The sequence below is a fragment of the Pteropus medius genome, unplaced genomic scaffold (assembly GCF_902729225.1).
Source record: "Pteropus medius unplaced genomic scaffold, Ma_sr-lr_union100, whole genome shotgun sequence".
NCBI lineage: Eukaryota > Metazoa > Chordata > Mammalia > Chiroptera > Pteropodidae > Pteropus > Pteropus medius.
In genome coordinates, this window is record NW_024352785.1 from 11,988,514 (window position 1) to 12,010,827 (window position 22,314).

The 22,314-nt window shown below is 34.1% G+C and overlaps 1 long non-coding RNA gene across 1 annotated transcript in view; it reads right to left on the minus strand.

Moving 5' to 3' along the window:
* Nucleotides 1-22,314, minus strand: part of LOC120590858 (uncharacterized) — a 459,896-nt gene that overhangs the window by 382,530 nt on the left and 55,052 nt on the right. Inside the window, exon 2 of the long non-coding RNA XR_005649785.1 lies at nt 14,746-14,813. This is a non-coding gene — a long non-coding RNA (uncharacterized LOC120590858). The remainder of the gene's footprint in view (nt 1-14,745; nt 14,814-22,314) is intronic.

Below are 22,314 nucleotides of genomic sequence, written 5' to 3' on the forward strand. Positions count from 1 at the left end.
GAATAGTGACTTCCATGAAAAGGACTCGTAGAGTCAGTCTCTTTCCTGCTCATTAGCATAGTCCCTTAAATACCATGGGCTTTAGAGTTTTGCTGTTCTTCCACTGAAAAGTCAAGTGTACCATAAGGTTTTAAACACTGAAACAGGGGCGGGTGATAGTAAAATGGAACTGGTCATTAGGGTTTGAAGGTGAGGAGAGGACATTACATACAGTGGGACAGAAACTCACAGGTAATTCACATTTCAAAAAAATGAGAAACAGGGTTTATACAACTTGACATGTGCTCATGTTAGTAAACTTATGAATTCTATAGGTGTTAGATATGGATCATTCCTATTTCCCTACTTCCACAAAGGTGAATGTATAATTGAATGGGGTACAACAAATTAGAAGTTTAGGTAAAGATATACAGCATATATACCATCTGCTCAGTGAAGCTGCCCCTGATATTCTTGTGGCCAGAACTAGCAAACACAGAAGAGAATGGCATCTATTTTAAAACTCCTTAAAGCTCATTTCACATTCCATCATGTCTTCAAGCTCTTGTGGGTGTATCCTGATCTCTCTCACCATTCCCCCCATTAAATTGGAAGCTCCTTGAGACCAGAGGTCATAGTAATCATTTTCCATCCTGAAAATGACAGAAATGACTCTCGTACATGCTAGACATTCAACAAATGTTTGCTAAGTTAAAATGAACACAGAGAAGGCACAAACTGAAGTTAAAATGTTTATGCTTTTTTCACATTGACACTTTGTGACCATATGACATTCTTTCTACATTTATGGTATATCTTTAAAATTCCCTATGCACTAGTTTAAAATATAGTCTAGGCACAAAATAAGAAGGGAGATATAGAGGGCTTTGAAATGTGATTCTAACTAAAAAGGGAAGAAAACAGTAAATTATTAAAAAGCCCCATTAGAATTTATCATGGTAAATTCTATTACTAACCTTTACCTCAGCCTCCTATTTGTAATGTTATTGATCTCTTGAGCAGTTTGTTGTAAAGCATGTTTCTGAAGGTTATATTAGACTTTACAAGTGAATTTCTGCCTTTTAACACGACAAACTATACACTTGCTCCTTGAGGAGAGAGTTAAAAGAGATTTGATAAAAATTTCAATGCAATTATTATTTGGCTTGTCTTTTCGCTGACTAAGACTCTCTACCTCATCCAACTTTATTTGTAATTGTTAATTTATTTCTTACTTTCTCAATTGTTCTAATTTCTTAACTGTTAATAGGCAAAGGACTTCTGCAGAATCAAAGTTTGCTTCACAGAGAAGCTACAGGTGAGAAGGACTCACTTGTATGAGTAATATTGCTCTTCAATTGCCTTCTCTTGTCACAAACTTCTGATCAATAGACTTAAGAGTTATTCCTAGTGACCTTGAGCAAAACTGAAAGTTGGAAGCTCTGTTGGCTGAGTGTGCCCAACAGTAATTCATGTACTATAAACACAGTCTGTCAAGTTGTCCCATGTTTCGGCAGTTTACAGGGAGTACAGATTATTAGAATAGAGTCAGCTCCATTTTTGCTTATGCTCTGTCATGGTTTGTTGCTATTGATTTTTTTAGTAGGCACAAATACTACATTTGTACACCCGAAGGATAGTTTAGGTGTATAGTTGAGCTCAATGAAGAAATAGTCTTATTTTGCCAATTCTGCTCTGAAGTATGTTTTATGTAACATTAATGGTACCCAAGATTATTTTACTTGATAGATGATTTTTGGTGGTGTTGTTATGCACTCATTTTAATGTGTATTAAAAATATATAACCAAAAACAATAGAAAAAATGAATGCAACAAAGAGCTGGTTCTTTGAAAAGGTTAATAAAATTGACAAACCCCTGGCTAAACTCACTAAAGAAAAAAGAGAAAGGACAGAAAACAATATATAACCAGCACATCAGACTATAATTTATTATATTTCATTGCTTAAGATGAGGAAAATAATAATATTTAGAAATGGCAAAACTATGTGATACAGGCATAACAATTTTTTGAAACACTACTTCATTCCAAAATTTGATTCCTTAAGGACAAAAAGTATATTAGCTACTTAGATTGAGTAGTTTATTATTTCAACTGGTTATTTTACTTCCTGATATAACAAAGCAAAGTATCACAAGACATTTAACTGTAGATCAAGTACATATGAAATCTTCAGAATGAAAAGTTTCAGGATGTTAATCACCTCAAATGACTTATGGATTTAGATTCAGCAAAGGTCAGATCATTTCCCCTAAAACATGATGCCATGCGGTAAAAAATGAATATAACATAGCTAACCTATATATAGCCATTAATTTTGTTCTCAGGCATCAGCAGCATAAAGAAATACAATAGTCTTAGTCTAGTTTACCAAAAAATGAATACAGATCCAGGAGGCATTTTTCTAAATCTGATTCAAATGAGTAGATACATTGCTGAACAAGTAATTATATTTTAATTTCTAATATTGGTTCACAAGGAAATGAGAATAAGGCCTTATTGCCCTATTTTTGTTCTCTTCCAATGGTTTTCCACTGCCCTTGAATAATGCTGATCTCAATTCTGTGGAATATAAAGCTCATCATTATCTAGCCTCTGCCTGGGTTCTAAGCTCAATCTTCTCCATCTCCCTCCTTAATCACTGTAACTTGGATACTTGGGCTTTCTGCAATTCTAGACTAAGAAGGCTCTTTCCCTAGGACCTTTTCCCATGTTATTCCCTCTGCCTGGAGTACTCTTCCACCTAACTCTGCATATCACATCCTTTTCATCTTAAAGTATCAGCTTAAATTCATCTTCTCAAAGAACCTTCCCTACCATGCCATTCAAGAGGATTCCTTCATCCTATATCACTTTCTGTCTGCTTTCTGTTCATTTCTTTCATAAGAAATAATAATTGGCATTTTTTTAATATGAAAAGATGTTCAAGGTCACTAATCATTAGAGAAATGTAAATTAAAATGATGATGAGATATCACTTAACACTTGTCAGCATGGCTGTCATCAATAAATCGAAGAACAACAAGTGTTAGTGAGGATGCAGAGAAAAGGGAACCCTCATACACTATTGATGGGATTGCAAATTGGTACAGCCACTATGGAAAAACAGTCTCAAGTTTCCTCATAAAATTAAAAATGATTTACCCTTTGACCCAGCAATTGCACTTCTGGGTATTTATCCAAGGAAAACAAAAACAATAATTTGTAAAGATCTATGCAAACCTATGTTCATGACAGCACAATTTACAATAGCCAAGATATGGAAGCAACCTAAATGCCCATCAGCAGACTATCGGATAAAGAATTTATGGTTCACATGTACAATGGAATATTACTCAACTATAAAAAAATGAAATCCTACCATTTGCAATGACATGAATGGACCTAGAGGTTATTATGCTGAGTGAAATAAGTCAGATAGAGAAAGATAAATACCATGTAACTTAGCTTATATGCAGAATCTAAGGAACAAAAAAGAACAAACTAATCAAAAACAGACTCACAAATATAGAGGATGATCTGGTGATAGCCAGAGAGGAGGAGGGTTGGGGTGCTAAAAGAAAGGGGTGAAGGGTTAAAGAAGTACAAATTAGTAGTTGACAGATGGTCACGGGGTTGGGGAACATGACATAGGGAATGCAGTCACCAATAATGTAATGACTAGGTGTAGAGCCACAGAAAAGAGGAAGCAATCAGGAGGACTGTTGCATAAACTATATAAATGTCTAACCAATGTACTGTATACTTGAAATGAATAATAAAATTTTTAAAAATAGTAATTGGCTATTAATTTTTTTAGTTACTTTGTGCATGTGTGTATTTCATTCTCTCTTTCTTTTCAATGGAAGGTCCACTAGGACAAGAACCTCTACTGTCTTGTTCATCATTTTTCTCCCTTAGCAGCACACTCTGTCTGCAGAGTAGGCCCTTATCAACTGTTTTTGATTGGGTTAATGAGAACATATGCTACGGGTGGTTTTCTTTAGTTTGAATATTCCAATTATCCCATCAAAATTCTCTGAACAAATTCAGTTTTTATCATAATATTAACAACACAAAATAGAGCAAATTAAGCTTTGACTCTTTTAAAATTATCTTGTAAAACTAAACTTGAGGCATTATTTTCAGCACTAGGGTTCTACACCTTAGCTTTGCATGGGGAAAGTATGATGAATACAAAGTCATACCTATTTAAAACCCTTAATCCAATGTGTCAGGAGTCATCATGCTCTTTATCATCTTAGCAGTGTAGTTTTTCTTTCTGTAATATGTTCTTTGATTAATTTTGCAGCTAGTAACTAATGAGTTTTGTCTTTAGTTTTCTTTGTTGAAATGTATTTTTCTCTTTGACATTTAAGTTCTTCTATCTTTCTCGTGTTATTTTTCCATCTATCATTTTCTCTCTCATTTTCTCCAAGAAATGATAAGGCATTTGAAGACTATCTTTTACCTTCATCATCCACTACATGTGAGGGAAAATGTGTAACATCTCAACTTGTTTGTTGAAATCATTTTTTTTCAATTCCCATTATACGCTCTGAATTATAATTTGTGCATTTTTCAGATGAAAATGTTCTCTATTCACAAAGTCATATCATTCCAACTATCAGTACTGTGTAAATTAATTGTTTAATCCATTAAACAAAAACTCATTCAATACCTACAACATGGTTGACACTGTCCTAGGCTCTGGGAAATAGCAGAGAACAAAATATTAAGTCTGTGCCTTCATGGACTTCCAGCTGCACAAGGACCATCTAGTTAGAATATATGTTCATGTGTATGCATGAACATGTACACATGAACGCATCTACATATCTTTTTTCTGCCTTATGCCTGCTGAAATATATGGATTTTATACAAGGGAAAAGGAGAGAATGTATACTGAGACAATCAAGAATACTTATTACAATGTTATTATTGTATTTTATTAACTAGATCCAGGAAATGAATAAAAATCTCTAAATAATTAAGAATATACTATGTAATCTTGGGCTCCAGGAATATATAACCCAGTTAGAAAAAAGAGGCATGGGTAATTCAACTAGTAACATGACCATCATGGTGTAATTCCCTTTAAAGCAGGATTTCCTCACCTCTCTCTACAGCCTCAATTCTAACTACTTATGAGGACTTCTTGCTCTAAGTATCAACATTTTCTGAAAAAAAAAAAAATGCCATATTCTTTCTCCTCCCCATGGCTTTGCAGATGCTGTTGGAATTTTCTGGCTTTCTATTCCCACCTGTAAAACTTTTCTTCATCCCTCAAGACCAAACCAAGTGATAATACTTAGCTCAGGACCTGGTTCATAGAGGTGTTCAATAAATGGTGTTGAATAAATGAGTAAATATAGGAACAAACATATGTTGCTATGAATTCTACACCAAAGATGAAAATCCTCTAGGTTTCATGTGAAAAAAGAAAGAGAGCTCAGGATAAGTACTCAAAAGAGAGAGAGATTGTTTTTAAAAAGTGTAAAAATAACTTTGTATGCCAGAAAGTGAAAGCATTTTAAAAACATGATTTAGAAGCATATGACATATTATTTTATTTATTCTTAATATTTGCGTTCTGTCTAATACTCATGATGAAATTACAATAACAAATCTGTATCCGTAGTGAAATGTCACTTATGCTATCTGCGGTATATTAAGAAAATTATCTGGAACACGAGGTTTATGATCTTTGTTTTCTTCTTGGAGAAAAATATTTGTTTCTTTTACAAATCTGGAAAGTGAATTTTCCAGATTAAGGTCTTCTGACATGTTGTTGATAGGTTCAGTTTCAACTCTGCTAATTTTTAAAATCCTTCCTGGTTACTTATAAAAGAAAAACAAACAAACAAACAAAACTTTAACATTTTAGATTAAACAACTAAGCACATTTTGAATATACTTTACTCAGCATACTATTAGTCTAAAATATTGAGGATGCCAATATTTATATATCACAAAAGCAACTATGTGAATAACTTATATAACAGAAATGAAGTCATGAAGTTATTTCAATCATCTCATGGTAAAGTTTATGAAAGTGGAGGCAAATTGGTGCTTGGGTTGGGTCAATACGTTCATACCATTCAGAAAACACTACTCTATCAGAATTCATTTTCGATTTATTCCTAACATTCTCTGCTTAGATTTGTAAAAGTACTGTATTTTCTGCTAACATGGAAAACTGCAATTCAAGCCAGAGTTGTCCTGCTATAAATTTAAGAGACGTAATTAGAGCCTTGAAATTGACTCTGTCTGTAATGCCCTTGCCAAATGATTGAGCACATTAGTAGAGCCTCCCAGCTTCAGTTTCAGCCTCTACAATGTGAAAAGGATGGAAGAAAGTCATGATCTCCAGAGTCTGTTCATGCAACTCTAGAATTCTGTGATTCTGTATTTTTATAAGCTTCTCAAGGCACCTAGGAAATTATTTCCTTCTTTTTGGAATTTTTCCCAGGCTTGGTAAAGAGTGAATCTCCAGGCCTTGTATTGGTACCTAAATCCCAGGTTGGTATGTTGTTAAAAGATTATTTTTTAAAAAAAGAGTAATATCATGACTTATACAAATATAAAATGAAGACTTGTAAAGGATTAATGAGGGATCCAGTAATATGTTACTACGAGTAAAATGTTGACCTCATTTACATAGGGTCAATCAGAATTCTGAAACACATTTATAAATATATGCAAAACTGTCTTTCTACAGGATAAAAATCAATTGCATTCCTCAAGATGAGATTCACTTGCATTTCTATCGACAAGAACTATTTGCATCATTATCTGCTTTTAACAAATACCCTTGTAAGATAGCTCAAAGGCAATGAAAGGTGGTGATAACACAGAAAGATACACAAGATATGAGACTCCGTAATATTTGGGGTTATATTTTATAATTTTTCTCTACAGAGATCCCAACTAATTAGAAAACCACATCCCTTTCTTGTCCTAAGTTATTCAATCACCTTGCAAACTTTAAAGCATGTTTCCTATCAATAGAAATATTGTTGGTAATTCAAATTTGAGAGATAAAAACTATTTTTCATTTAAAGCAGTTCTTTACAGATTGATTTTAGATACACGACCTTTTGCGTAAGCAAAATGTAGTTCATATAAAAGCAGAGCTTCCCTGGTTAAAGTTGGGGGTTTGGAGAGTCATAATCAGAGGGCCCTCAAACTCTTTCTTCATTCCTAAGGCAGCCCCTAATGTGTAAAAATCACATATCTAAAGTTTTGCCTCACTTTGGTGAGAGACATGCATCAACTCAAACTAATTCAAACTACTCGATGTCTATAAGATTTTTAACAGTCTGATTAATCTAACCTCTACTTAAGAGGTTAAAAGGGAATGATAATTATGTCATAGTGTTGCAGTAAGAATTAAAAATACTTTAAAGTATATAAGTAGCCAAAAGATAGAAATAACCCAAATGTCCATTAACAGATGAATGGATAAACAAAATTTGGTATATACATACAATGGAATATTATTTGGCTATAAAAGGAATAAAATTCTGATAGATGTTCGATATGGCTAAATCTTGAAAACATTATACTAAGTGAAACAAGTCAGGCACTAAAGGATAAATATTGTAGGATTCTACTTATATGAGGTATCTAGAGCAGACAAATTCATGGACAAAAGGGACAATAGTCATTGCTAGGGACTAGAGAGTGTGACAAAGAGTTATTGTTTCATGAGTAGAGACTTTCTGTCTGGGATAATGAAAAAGCGCTGGAAATGAATAGTGGTGATAGTTACACGAAATTGTGAATGTACTAAATGTCAGTGACTTGTACACTTAATAATAGTTAGGATGGTAAATTTTATGCATATTTTACTACAGCGAAAATACAGAAAATTATAATGTGGTTAGAATGGTTATAGCTATAAATCCTGACTCATAATAGGAGTGTATGAAAAGTATCTCATCATTCTTGACATTTTATTTTACTTACTAATAACAATAAGTTCAACAAAATTTACACTGCCAGTTAGATGCAACCCTAAATCTATCCTTGTACACAAATTTTCTAATTCCTAATCTAGTATTTTTAATGAGATCCTGTAGAGCTCTTTTTCCAGATTTCAAGGACCTGTAAGTCAATAATAAAAGATCCAACATATCTACTTAACATTAAGGCTTACTCTACAGCTATAGAAATCAAGACAATGTAGTATTGGCAGAAGGATACACACATAGGTCGATGGAACCAAAGAGAGAACCAAGAAATAGTCCTAAATCAGTTTTTACAAAAGTGAATAGCCATTTAATGGAGGAAGGATTACCTTTTCACCAAATGCCACTGGGGCAATTGAACATCCATAGGCAAAAATATAAACTTTGATCTGAACTTCACACTTTACACAAAAACTAACACAAAATGGATTACAGAAATAGAATAAAACATAAAACATTTAGAAAAATTATAAAAGAAACTCTTTAAGATCTAGAGCTACGCAATTTCTTAGACTTGACCTCGAAATCACAATCCATAAAAAAATTTTTTTGATAAATTGAACTTCATCATTTGCATTTGGAAAGCCCACGCAAAGGAGATGAAAGATAAATTATACACTTGGAGGAAATTTTTGTAAACCACATATTCAACAAATGAGTAGTAGATTATATAACGAATTTCCAAAACTCAATGGTAAGAAAACAATCCAATTAGAAAATGAGCAAAAGACATAGAGACATTTTAATGAAGAAGATACACAGATTGCAAATGATCCATGAAAGGAAGGTCCACTTCCTAGTCATCAGGAAATTGAAAATGAAAACCACAATGAGATAGCAGTACACACCTATTAAAATGGCTAAAGTGAAAAAAAAAATGGTAACACCACCAAATTCTGGCAATACTGCAGATAAACTGGTTCTCTCATACATTACTGGTACAAATATAAAATAGTAAAAACACTCTGAAACTGTGTGGCAAGTTAACACTCAATTATCATGTGATCTAGCGATTATATACTTGGGTATTTGTCATAAAGAAATGAAAACTTATATCCACATGGAAGCTTTTACTTGAAATTTCATGGTAGCTCTACTTGTAATAGCCAAGAACTGAAATCAGCCCAGATACTGTTCAAGAGGTGAACAGTTAAGCAAATGGTGGTATATCCACACTATGGAATCCTACTAGGCAATAAAAGAAATGAACCACTGATGCCTACAACAACTTGGATAAATCTCAAAGACATTATACTTAATGAGAAAAAGCCAGCTTCAAAAAGATACCGATTGTATGATTGTAGTTATATAATATTCTTGAAATGACAACATTTTAGAAATGGAGGTTAGGGGAGCAGGAGGAGGTAGGTTTGGTTATAAAAGTACAATACAAGTCATCTTGTGGTGATGGAACTTGACTGTGGTGGTGAAGACACAAATCTGCACATGTGATAAAATCATACAGAACTAAACACATACCCACACAAACATGAGTAAAACTGGGGAAGTCTGAATTCAGTGGGTAGATTATATCAATGTCAATATCATGATAGTGAAATTTTATTATAGTTCAACAAAAGATTACCATTTGAGTGAACCAAGTCAAGTTGTATGACAACTCTGTATTATCTTTCTTACAACTGCATGCAAATCTACAGTTACCTCAGTGAAAAATTCCATTTAAAACATAAGAAAAGGCTACCAAAAAAAATTCAGAAACAAGAAAAATATCTAGAAACTTACATATGTGATATCAAAAATTAAAACAAAAAATGTCAACAGAAAAGTTAAAGTTAAAAATGGGAGAGAAGGTAAAGGAATTCACAGTTATGTCCAGGAGGTCAAAACATCCAAATAAAATGTGTCCAGAAGGAGTAAAAAGAAAAAATCAGAGAAAATTATTAAAGAAATAAAACAAAGAAACATTAGCAGCACTGAAGACCTCAATTTGCAGAATAAATGTGATGCAAGAAAAGCACAGAACAATGAGTGAAATTGCCAGCAACAAGGCACACCGTGTTGATTTTTCAGAAGCAAGAAGAATAAAGTCAGGATTCTACAACAAATTAGGTCATATATAAAAGACTGGAAATCAAAATATAATTCTCATCTAGAACTTAAAAAACAAGAAATAATGACAAAATTCCAAGAAGAAATGACTGGCAGTCTAGAATTCTATATCTAGCTAGATGATCAAGTAAAAGAGTGCAATAAAAGCACTTTAAGACATCTGAGGTCTCAAAAAATTTAACCTGTGGGGCAACCATTTTTTTAGGAGGCTATTAGAGAATATGTTCTACTAGAACAGATAATGAACAAAAATAAGTCACAAGATTCAGAAAATAAGACCCATCACTGAAGAAAAACATTTAAGTGTATGTGTGCGGCGGGAGGGGCAGCAAAGGGAATTCACAGGATGCTCAGAATCCACCAAAGAAGAAAGATTCTAGTCCAGATTGGAGCAAGGGAATGAAACACTCGGGAAAAATCCCTCCAAGACAAAAATTAAACTGAGTTTAACTGATGTGTGTGACCTCTTGAGAGGGTTACTTACTGTTCTAACAGAGTTTAGAGATTAATTAGTGATAAGTAGAGATAAGCATAAGCAACCGATAACTAATACATTCTGGTACATTACATGACTGAGCATTGACCAATATACATGGAGTCATAATAATGTAATTAATAGTGTAATCTCTGTATAGTGGTCTAAACAAAACAAACAAACAAACAAACAAAGACATAACTATATAGGGAGGCTGGAGGGAGGGAAAGTGTGAGAAGGTGACAGGATGGGGTTGGCGAGGAAGGTCATGATAACAATGCCAAAAGCTCATCTTTCATATTTAGCCATCAGTAGAAAACAGCTGCAACTAAAAATTTTTTACATAGGAGTATAAATATATTTTCATATTTTAAATATGGATGTAAATAAAATAAATAGCTGGAAGTGTTAGAAATGAAGGCCTCTGGGAAACAGTAATTTAGAGTAAAAAGGGATAGAATGTGGACTACTATTTTTAATTATTAGTCCTTTAGTACTATCTTAAATTTTAACCATTTATATGTCTTACTTTAATAACACAATAATTTAAAAATAAACATAATGTAAGTAAGTTTAAAAATTTATAAAACACACACAAAAATAAAATTTCCCCTATTACTCTGCTACCAGGAGGGCACCGCAGCTAAAATTTGGATCTATTTTCTAAAATGATAGAGTAAATTCAAGGAAAAAAAATAGCTGATTCATTCAAACAAACATAAGACATTCAATAACAGGATCTAAATCTTCCTTTGGAAAATAGTCTTAATCTTCAAGCACTCTTATGAAAACACTAACATTACAATTAACATTGCAATTGACACTGGGGAAATCTTGGCAGGAATTGAATTGAGTAGCTTGGAAAGGAATCACCCACAGCTGTCCCTGCCTGTATGTATCCAAATTTGACCATTAAACATGAGAAAAACAGAGGACTCACTAATTGAGAATGATAATCAACAACCTACCTTAGGGTCACATTTGTGGAAGTTAATTCAGTTTGATTAAGCCTCCAAACCATCAGTGTTAAGCTTGAAGCGGTATTTCACATGCGTATTTCTAATGGATTACGTTATGATTTATGCTCTTTAGTCTTTTAAATTAAAAAATATCATATATATTATAACCAGTTACTTTTACGTTGAAACTTTAAAATGTTCTAATTTACTGCAAAATTACTATACTCTAATATCCCATCTACACAAATAACAGGTCTCACCATAGAAATCTCATCCTATTTTGCAAGTCATTTATAAAAGTACTGGCTGCACTTTTGTTCAGATGACCATTGATATAAACTGCAGTTAAAATGTCCCATTCTTTTTCCTTTAACAGAATTTTGTCACTTCCTTGCCATTAGTTAAAGAATAACCTAAATTATCTGCTAGCCTCTGGTTAAGATGTTAATTTTGGTACTTAATGTTCCCATCAATGGCCCTTAATGTGAAAACCATTTTATCCCTGTCTAACAGTGCAGATATTTCCATTTAGGAAAAAAAAAAAAAAAACTTTATTAAGGACTTTTGGGCTTTCAGATCATTTATAAACATCCCCCGTAGTCCTCAGAGTACAAAATGTGGTTTTCAGTACAAGACAATACAAGCTCAACAAAATGCAGAAAAATTGGACTGCAAACATTTTTCTACTTGTTAGATTTGTGTTTGATTGATGCCCAGGGCTATTGTATAAATTTCCATAATTTATACAAACAATGATAAGTAAATCACACAACAAAAACAGTTATATTAATGATAAAATAATTCTCTTGAACACTGGGGACTTGGCAGCAATTTTTTATAATTGGAGATGTAAATGTATAGTTAAAGATAAGTATACGAGCATATATAGGTTAACATTTTCTATTATTAGAAATATATTCTATAATTCCAGAATTTATATCCTTTGACAAAATGATAAGCTATTGTTCTGGTGGAACTGAAGATGGGAAGTAGGTAAGTATATCGACCCACAAACTATTCCACCTAGCAGAGGCATGATTTAAAAATTGCAGCTAGAAAGACATTAACCAGACAGAAAAATTTTATCGCCACTAAAGTCTTATATAGAGAATATTTTTACTAGTTTCTATCATAAATTATATTTGATCACATTTTTAATACATACTATTCTACTCAATTTGAGAGGTCTAGCTAAAACATTTCAAGTTTGTAGGCTGGGAACAGGTTACACCTTTGGGGAGATCTGCAACACACAGGGGTCACATAATGCCTATGCCCATCCCCGTGCAATTTTTTGTATTGCCTACCTAGCCCACAGAAATAAACATAGAGATGAATAGATGTTTCCCTGATCAAAAACACAGAATGGTACTACAAGCCTGCAGCAAAGAAGGTTTCCATACAAGGGCTCTTTACTATCAAAGTCCCACAGGCAACCAACCTCACAGACGCCTTTTCATACACCCTGCAGATGCTGTCAGAAATATATTGTCAGGTCTTTTCTGTTCTTTTCATTCATTCTGAGGGGAAAAAAATTAACTGGCTTAAAATCACCACCTTTATACTCATAAGTGTCTCTTCTTGGCTCCAGCCAGCATAGCCACCTGCTGATTCAACAGACACCTCAAACTCAACATACCCCTCAAATTTAACTCATGAGCTCTCTCACCCAATCCTATCCTCTCTCTCTGTCCACCATCTTAGTAAATGACAGTTTCTGAAGTGGAAACCTGGGAGTCATAGTGATTTCTTCATTTCCCAAAACACCCACATCAAATTAAATCCAGCTACTATGCCATTTTCTTGCTTATTACCCAAGTCCAGGTCACTGCTCTGTCTCATGTCGAAAATTACAATAGGATTCTAAGTGTCCTTTTTTGCTTGAAAGCATTCAATAGCTTCTCATTACTCCTAAGAAAAAAGTCTAAAACACTAATAAAATCTAATAGCCTTTGTGTGGTTGGCCCTTGCCTACCTCTTCAGCCTCATTTTGTGCCACTCTAACTTATTCTGCTTTAGACACAGGGTTCTCCTTTGTGTTCTTGTATTGTGCTAAGATTACCCTTTCTACACGCTGACTCCTTGCCTCAAATGCTGTAGTGAATCTCTTCTTCCTCCCTCCCTTAACTTGTGTGTTATTTTTACTCATTCCTAAATGCCCATTAGAGCAAATGCCATTACTTTGCCCCTCAGACAAGACATACCTCCCATGTTTATGTTGAGTCTTCCTTCTCAGAGACTCTACTTAATTGAAGTTTTTATTTGTCTAAGGTCTCTGTCTTCTGTTAGACCTTTTCTACAAAGGACAAGAGAGTAAACATTTTAAGCTTTGCTGAATACACTGTCTGTTTCAGCTATTCGACTTTGCCTTTGTAGTGAGAAAGTATCCACAGACAATAAGTAAACAAATGGGTGTGGCTGTGCTCCATTGGCCTTTTGGCCATAGTTTGCTATCCCTTCATTAGATGGTATATACTTCGCAAAAGCATTGGACATGTTTGCAGTGTTCATTGTTGTATCTCAGTACCCATTGCAATACCTAGTGTACAGTAAGCATTTAGTATACATTGGATGAAAGAATGAGTCAAGAAATGAATAAAATTTGGACTCAACATTAATCAGTTATGAGGGTATAAGTATATTTTGACTTATGCTTCTACTCTACAAGGTAGAATTAAAAAGTATTTGTTTATATATTATAATTATGTATGGTGTCACATGGTTATTAGACTTACCAGGGTGTTCACTTCATAAGTTATATAAATATCTAATAACTGTTATATAACTAAAACTAATACAATATTGTATATCAACTGTAATTGAAAAAATTTTTTTAAAAAGGAAAAAAATTCTGACACATGCCACAACAAAATGCATAGAACTTGATGACACTACGCTAAAGGAAATAAAGCAATCACAAAAGGACAAATACTAAATGATCTCACTTATATGATGTCCCTGGTATAGTAGAAAGGTGGTTGCAAGAGGATGGAAGGAGGAGAGTTAATGTTTCAGTTTTGCCAGATGAAAAGCGTTTTAGAAATGGGTGGTGGAGATGACTGTACATCAATGTAAACATCACTGAACTGTATACTAAAAATGATTAAGATGGTCAGTTTTATGCTACATGTATTTTACCGCATTTTTTAAATTAAAAAAAAAAAAAAATTACCTGAGGCTGCCCAGAAGTTGCAGTCACACTGACACCCATCTGGAAGGGTATGTCTTGTGGCCTGGAGCTTGGGTAGCAAACTCCCACCCTATGCCTACCAAGGACACAGGAACTCACCTGGGGTGGCTCCAGGGGCAGCTGTGTGTCACGGCCTGGCGTTTGCTGCACTGCAACTGGTTCAGCATCTGTAGACAGAGAAGAGGATGGAAGTCTATGAAGTCCCTTATTATACATGATTCTCTTGAGTGGTTGAAGTGTGACTTGGAGAAAGCCCAGACTAAGCACAGGCCAGCTGCAGGATCCTGCCCCCAACAATCAAAGACGCAGCCCCAGATCTCAGGAGAAAGCACCTTTTCCTTAGTGGTTCAATAAGGTAAAACCCTGGGATCTCAGCCAAAGGCTTTTGGAGGAAAATCCCAGTAAATATCTTACCTGTCCTGGTACTCTGCATCACTTGCTGGCTTTCAGAGGATTTCATCAGGCAATGGTCAAGAGATCCACTCAGATCATTCACATGATAACACAACAGACATTTCTCCCAAGCTTCAAAGGTCCATGAGCACCTTGTGCCCACACTCTCCTCACACACAGTTACTCAACTCCAAATGAGAGCTCCTACTAAGATATCCTAACACCCACCCTGGTTATCCTGACCCTATCAAGTCCCCTCCATAAACATATTTGAAGACACCAGCCACAGCACATGTATACCGTGATAGGATGTGCCTAATGACGTGATTCCCTCACACGGATTGCAGCATCCATTATGCTGGAATTGTTCGCCCTCACCTTTGTGGGCTGTGAAGTAGCAAGTGGCCACACTGGGGAGGCTTAAGTAGTGAGGAGCTACCTATGGCCCCTCAGAGCTGAGAGTGGCCCACGGCCCACGGCCCACGGCCCACGGCCCACAGCCCACAGCCCACAGCCCACAGCCCACAGCCAGCAAGAAATCCAATCCCTCAGTCCCACAACAGCAAAAAAACTTAGTTCTGCCAACAACTGAAGTAAGGTTGGAAGCATATCTTTCCCTCACAGAACCTCAGATGAGGAAACAATCTCAGCCCAAATCCTGGTCACTGTCCAGTGAGGCACAAATCAGAGGAACCACTTATGACATGTCCCAATTCCTGACTATACAAGCTATAAGACAGTCAGAAACATGTATTGCCACTGTTTTGTGGTTTTATTGCTACACAGCTAGAAAAGAATAACATGCAACTTTTATGAAATCAAGTACTTTATCTTTTAGTTGACTTGTATAGAAAACACTTTGATATTGGGGAGAAGTGCTAGTTCATAATAAAATTTCATAAAAATAAAAAAGTAATTTTTTGACAAAGGATGTTGCTCTTAAATTATCTAGTTATTTAGATTTTCTCTTGATATGCCTGATAGTTTCAAAAAACTTAAAGCACAGAAGGTTAAGTGATTAGTGAGGGTGCCTGTACTTGTCCAGAAGGTCCCTTTAAAAGGTCAAGAAGTATGTAGAAAAATGAGAACTAAAGAGAAAAACAATGTTCCAATATTCTATTTTACCAAGCAGGAAAACTGACAAGAGAAACTAAAGAAAGCTTCCTTTTTTAACTACAGGGCTGAGCCCAGAGATAGTAATTATAAAAAGAATAGCTACAACTAAGAATCGTAAAGACATTCACTCCAAAGGATGGCTAAAAACTTCAATAGTAGCCAATTAGGCACTTAAACTTCACTTAAATAGTCTCCCCACCCACGTGAAAAGAATAGTTTCTGGGACTTACAGTCAAGATGATGTTGAGTGAACATAGGTATATCTATGTCTTCTCAATTAAGGCTGTTTAAGAAATATATATAGCCAAGCTTGAAGGCAAAGTAGGAAAATATCTGTGTACCAGAAACCCAGCAGGAATTGAAGCTATGGGAACCATGGGAAAGGGGATTAGACATATGACCTAGGGGCTAAAGTTTTAAGCCAATCTTAGAAGAGAGTAGATTCATGAAGTCTTATCACTAGAGTCAGAGAAAAAGCACTGAGCTCCCTATATAAAGCTGGGGCCCAGGAAAGTCTATTACTGAAGTGAATGATGATGTGAAATTTTCCTTTCAGCAGCCACATTCTAGCAGCCTGAAACAAATTGCTTACTCAGGACATATGTAGAAAAAGGGAATACCCTACCTATGCCAAATAAAAACCAAAAGCACATGTATTGATCAATGGAGGACATGTGGGGGACTGAATTGACCCTACCCTTTAGTTATATAACTTAAAATGAGAAACAAATCCAAAATCTAAATATTGGTTCAGATCCGATAAAACCTAGAGGGTTACATAAAGAAGGAATGAGATTCTCCAAAATACATCTACAGAAGAAAAATACACATGAAGAACACAAACTAGGGATAGCATCAATAAACTAGGGAATTTACAATCAAAGAACTAGAATACAGAACAATCTGAAAGGGATGTTTTAAGTAAGTATGTTTCAACAGGGCAAAAATGAAATCTATAAAAAGAGGATGTCATGAAAGAAAGGCAGGCAGATTCAAAAATTAATCAAGGAGAAATAATATGTAAAATAGTCATCGAAATAAAATAATCAGTAACTAAAACTGAAGAGATACTAAAGAATAAATTACTATAATGAAATAAATTATGAGTCTCTCAAGAGTAGCAGAAAGTTATAAAGAGACAAAAAGTGTAAGAAAGAAGGTAAGAAACAGAATTTTCAGAAGGAAAGAACAGTAAGAATGGGAGAAAATATATAGATACTTACAGGACATAAAGTTTTAATAATAGAAAATAAAATTCTTTAGACTAAAATGTTTCCTGAATTCAAAGGATGATTTTTAAAAAAAAAATTCCACCTAGACATAGAAATTACTAGCAAAAAAATTTTAACAAAAATTTAAAATTTTTTTTTCCTGTGAGGCTAAAAGACATTACTCAGAAACATGTACCTGGGGATCAGACCCATCATAATGAACACAGGCCCAATAAAAATGGATAACAGAATCCCCATCATCAAAAACAGAAATGGGATAACAATAGAAGAATGATACTGCCAAAGTACCAAGGAAATGTGTTTATCAACCTAAAATCTCAGCAAATAAACATGAAGATAAAATGAAGACAATTTTAGACAGAAGGTATCCCCAAAAGGATTTCTAGACACGAATATGCACTAAAAGGATTACTAAAAGATATTAGGAAGAATAAAAATGGTTCCACAAATGGAAGATTGAGGGAAAAAAAAGAGTGTGAAAATAAAATCCTACCAAATATTTAGAAAAGGAATGATACCAATTCTCTGCAGTCTCTTCCAGAAAATGGAAGCAGAGAGACTACTTTCTATCTCATTCTACAAGGCCAGCATTACCATAATTCCAAAAACAAAGACATTACAAGAAAGGAAACCTACAAACCAATATCTCTCATAAACATAAATGCAAAAATCCTCAACAAAATATTACCAAATTAAATCAAACAGTGTGAAAAAAAATTACGACCATGTGAGATTTATCCCAGGTATGCGAGGCTAGATTATCTTTCAAAAATCAATTAATATAATCCATCAAATCAACTGGCTAAAGAAGAAAAATCATGTAATCCTATCATGAGACAATAAAAAGTACTGAACAAATCCAATACCCATTCATGATAAAACTATCGGAAACAAAGAGCAGAAGATAACTTCCTCAACTTAATAAAGAACATCTAACATCATACTTAATTTGGAGAAAGTAGATACTTTCTTTATAAAATAAAGAACCTGACACAAATATTTTCTTATCACTCCTATTCAACACTGTGCTGTTATTCAATGGCAAAAAAGGTGAACTTTTAAATAAAGAAACTTAAAAATAAATGTAAATGACAAACTTTAAATCTATTTAGAATAAAGTATACTATTTATAAGAACTCAGGTGGAAAAGCATATCTTAAATAGGATTTAAAAAGTACATACTCTATGGAAAAATAATAAATTTGATTATATTAAAATCACTTCTAGACATTCAAGTTCACTGTAAGCAAGGTGAAAATATAAGTGACTGACACAACACTATTACAACAGTTTAACAGCCAAAGGATTAGTATCCAAGTCTTCAGTTCAGAGTTGACACATTTAGACTTGCTGGTGACATTTGCAATCTGATCTATATATTATATGCCATCTGAAAGCTATTGAATCTGCTGAGAAAGATTCTTCAGACACAGCTTGCTCTTTCAATAGATGATCAGGCAATGTGTGATATCCTTTAAAAGGTAAAATTGATATTTTAATTTTTAATTGTTATTTTTATTGCTGTTAGACTCATACCTGTAGAATGTCACATTCCCCCATCAAGCTGGCCTGAGACCAATGGGAGAAAAAAAGCTCTAGAAGAGAGGTGGATGTGACTGTGTTAGTTGGCCCCCTCTTTATCACTGATGTGACTCATGACACTGACAAGTGTGCTGGCCAAATGGAATTAGCTTTTTCCCTGGTTGAGAAAGAGGAAACAGAAACTGTATTACTCTTGTTTTTGGATTTGGAACTATAATAATTGCTGCTTTCTCTACAGCATTACTGTACAGAAGACTTTAAAAATCTACTTGAAATAGTTTTCTCCTAATAAACTGATGTATATAAAGAAAAAAAGAAACCCCATCCATACTAGTAAATAGCAACTCCATTCTTCTAGTTTCCCAGGCCAAAAACATTGAGTTATCCTTAACTCCCCTAGATTCCAGAATTTGTAAAGAACCTCTCCTACAAAGCAGTAAGAAAAAGTCATTCAGAAAAGAGGATAGCAGAATTTTCTCCTTGCACTTTGAGCCTCAATATTAAAGAAATGACTGGAGTGCGGATGTATTAACCACAGGGAAGAGATGAAAAGTGAAAATCAGAACAGTCCATAAGTTATGAAATGTTATCCAACCTCACTATTGAGAAATTATTAATATAACCACATTCCACTTAATTTACCAAATTGATAAAAATTGATATGTCTGATAATGTCAAGTATTAAGAAGATTTGGAAAAATAGTAGTCTTCTCAGATGCAGCTAGCAGAAGCATAAATTGATAGTCACTTAGAGGACAATTTGGCAATCAATCACTAGTGAATTTAAGTATGCATTTATCATATAGCTCAATCCAACAATTGCACTTCTGAGTTCATACTTAATAGAACACATGTATACAAAGAGACACACAAAGTAGCATTTCTTTTTTAATAGCAGATCAAGGGAACAACCTAAGCATCTATGTGTAAAGGAATGGATAAACATACTCAGGTAATAGGGCATAATCTCAGGATGAAACATTATAAAGCAGAGAGGATGTAGATATGTCTCAAAAACAATGCTGTAAGATGTAGAATGATCTGTACATTGTATTTTAATTTGTGGCAGTTAAAAAATACACCAAAATAATACTCTTAGATTGTGAATGGATATATACGTGTGTGTAAAATGGAATGAAAAGAGAAATATTAAATGTGTGATACTGGTTGCTTTGCTTCTGGGGTTGGAAGGAATGTAGATACTGGAAAAGGTGAGTTTAGTCACATCTGTAGTATTCATAATGTATAATAATGACCTCATTGAACTTAAAAAATCTAGAGACGAATATGAAGAAATGTTAACCATTATTAATTCTAGATGCTGAATGTTATTGTTTATAATTCTTTGTACATTATATTCTTCAAAAGATAAAAATCGTACCTTCTCTACATAAATTTACTTTTGCTTTTATATTGATTGAGCCTCATAAACTGTCCTTGACCATTATAAAGTTTTCCTTCTCTTTCTTACATATGTATTTTATTGTATGTATTTCCCCATAGATAATAAATATAAAAAATAACACTATAAAGTGAATATTGAAGGTGAATCTGAAACACAATAAAATATTAATATATGTTAATTTATAATTACTTACTGGTATGAACTATGTAGGTGAGAGAGAGTGAGTCAGAAAGAGAGGGAGGAAAGAATGGAAGGAAGTAGGAGGGAGAGGGGAGATCTAATCAGTGATAAATCTATATATTGGAACATTAAAGGACAGTTTTTTCTCTCTGAGCATGAAATTTTCAAGGACAGCAGATTTCCTCCTTGCACTTTTAGTCTCAATATCAAAGAAATCATTGAAGAGAATGTACTAACCACAGGAAATTGTTGTGCTTTGCTCCTCTCCCACCCATTCAGGGACTATTTATGCACTGAGCGTTATTTTGCAGGGATGGGCCCAGAAACCACAGATGGGAGATGACTCAGAAGAGTGGGATGGGCAAGAATGGCTACATTTAAACTTTGTGCTTAATCAGATCCCACTGTTCTCAGGTTGGGAATAAGCTTCTCCAGACACTAGCCTGGTGTCCACAAAGTGGGTTATTCTCTGAAAGGTGTTCTCTGTTGATATAAAGGGTAAAAACCCAGGATGAAAATCAGTACTACTGGTGTGCCAATCTAGTAATGGCTAGTAACACTAACTCTAGCCTCCCTGGGCTTTTTTCTCTCTTTATAACAGCAATTCGATGAGTTGATACTCAGTCTGCAATCTATTCTCAAAATGACAAGATGTAGGTTTTCATTTCGCTTCCGTTACGATGCTATGATATGAAGCTTACCACTTCTTAGATGACAGATGACAGATAGATGTGTGCATATACACATATGTGTATATACATGTATGTATATGTGTATGTGTATATATGTGTCTTTTATAAAATGGATGTAATAATGGTTGATATATCTTCTTTAGTAGATTGTTATGACAATAATATTAAGTAATAGTTATTAAAATTTTAAGAAGTTATATTGAAATATTAGTAATTTTGGCTTGGTTTTCTAGTATAAAAGTTGGTTTGGAATAATACTAATTGGAAATATTTTAAAGACATGAATACAGGTCTTTCAATTAAAAAAATATTTTATTTTTATCAGCACTTTTTTTTACCAGGCACTAGAGAGAACTTTCTCTTCCATTTGATTTCCGTTTTTTCATGTGATTGCAGAAAGTTTCATATTTCCCATGGTTCTCCATATTTCCTTCCCTGCCCTTCCATCTACCTTATTTTTCTCTCCTGCTTTAATGTTACATAAGCTTGGCTATCAGAGATAGTGGGAATACTTTTGTTCTAGCAAATTTCCTAGAATAAAAATGGTAGTCTTCAGGACTCCCTAAACAAGATGTAATTCATTCAAATTATTTACAAAAGAATAAAAAAGCCTTTTTTTGAACACCTATATAACCTTCCTTTATGTAACCTTCTTTTCTTTCCCTAGCTTTCTATCACAAATCATCCCTTAGGAATAGGTCTGATAAGTTCATCGATAAATATAATGATAAAAAAACATGTAAAAGAGATTAATATACATGTTCACAGTAAGGGCTGACTGCTCTGTTGCTTATATTCACCCACGGCAGTAACATAAGAATGATTCTGAGCTTGTATTCATGCAGTAGGGTAGTAAATCATGAGTGGGAAATAACTTCTTTCATGGACACTGGCTAAAGTCAACCTATCTCAACAGTATTTGCTTTTCTAGATAGAAATAAATGGTGCATTAGACTCCTACTAGGTGATGGAAAAGATATTTGGGAGCAAAGAACTTTCTTAGGTTCTCCTGTTCTGCAGGTATGCTTTGGATGAGCTTTATAATCCTCAATGATGGTTGATACTTAGGCATTATTTTAGGAGGAAAAAAAACCCTGTCATTATATTT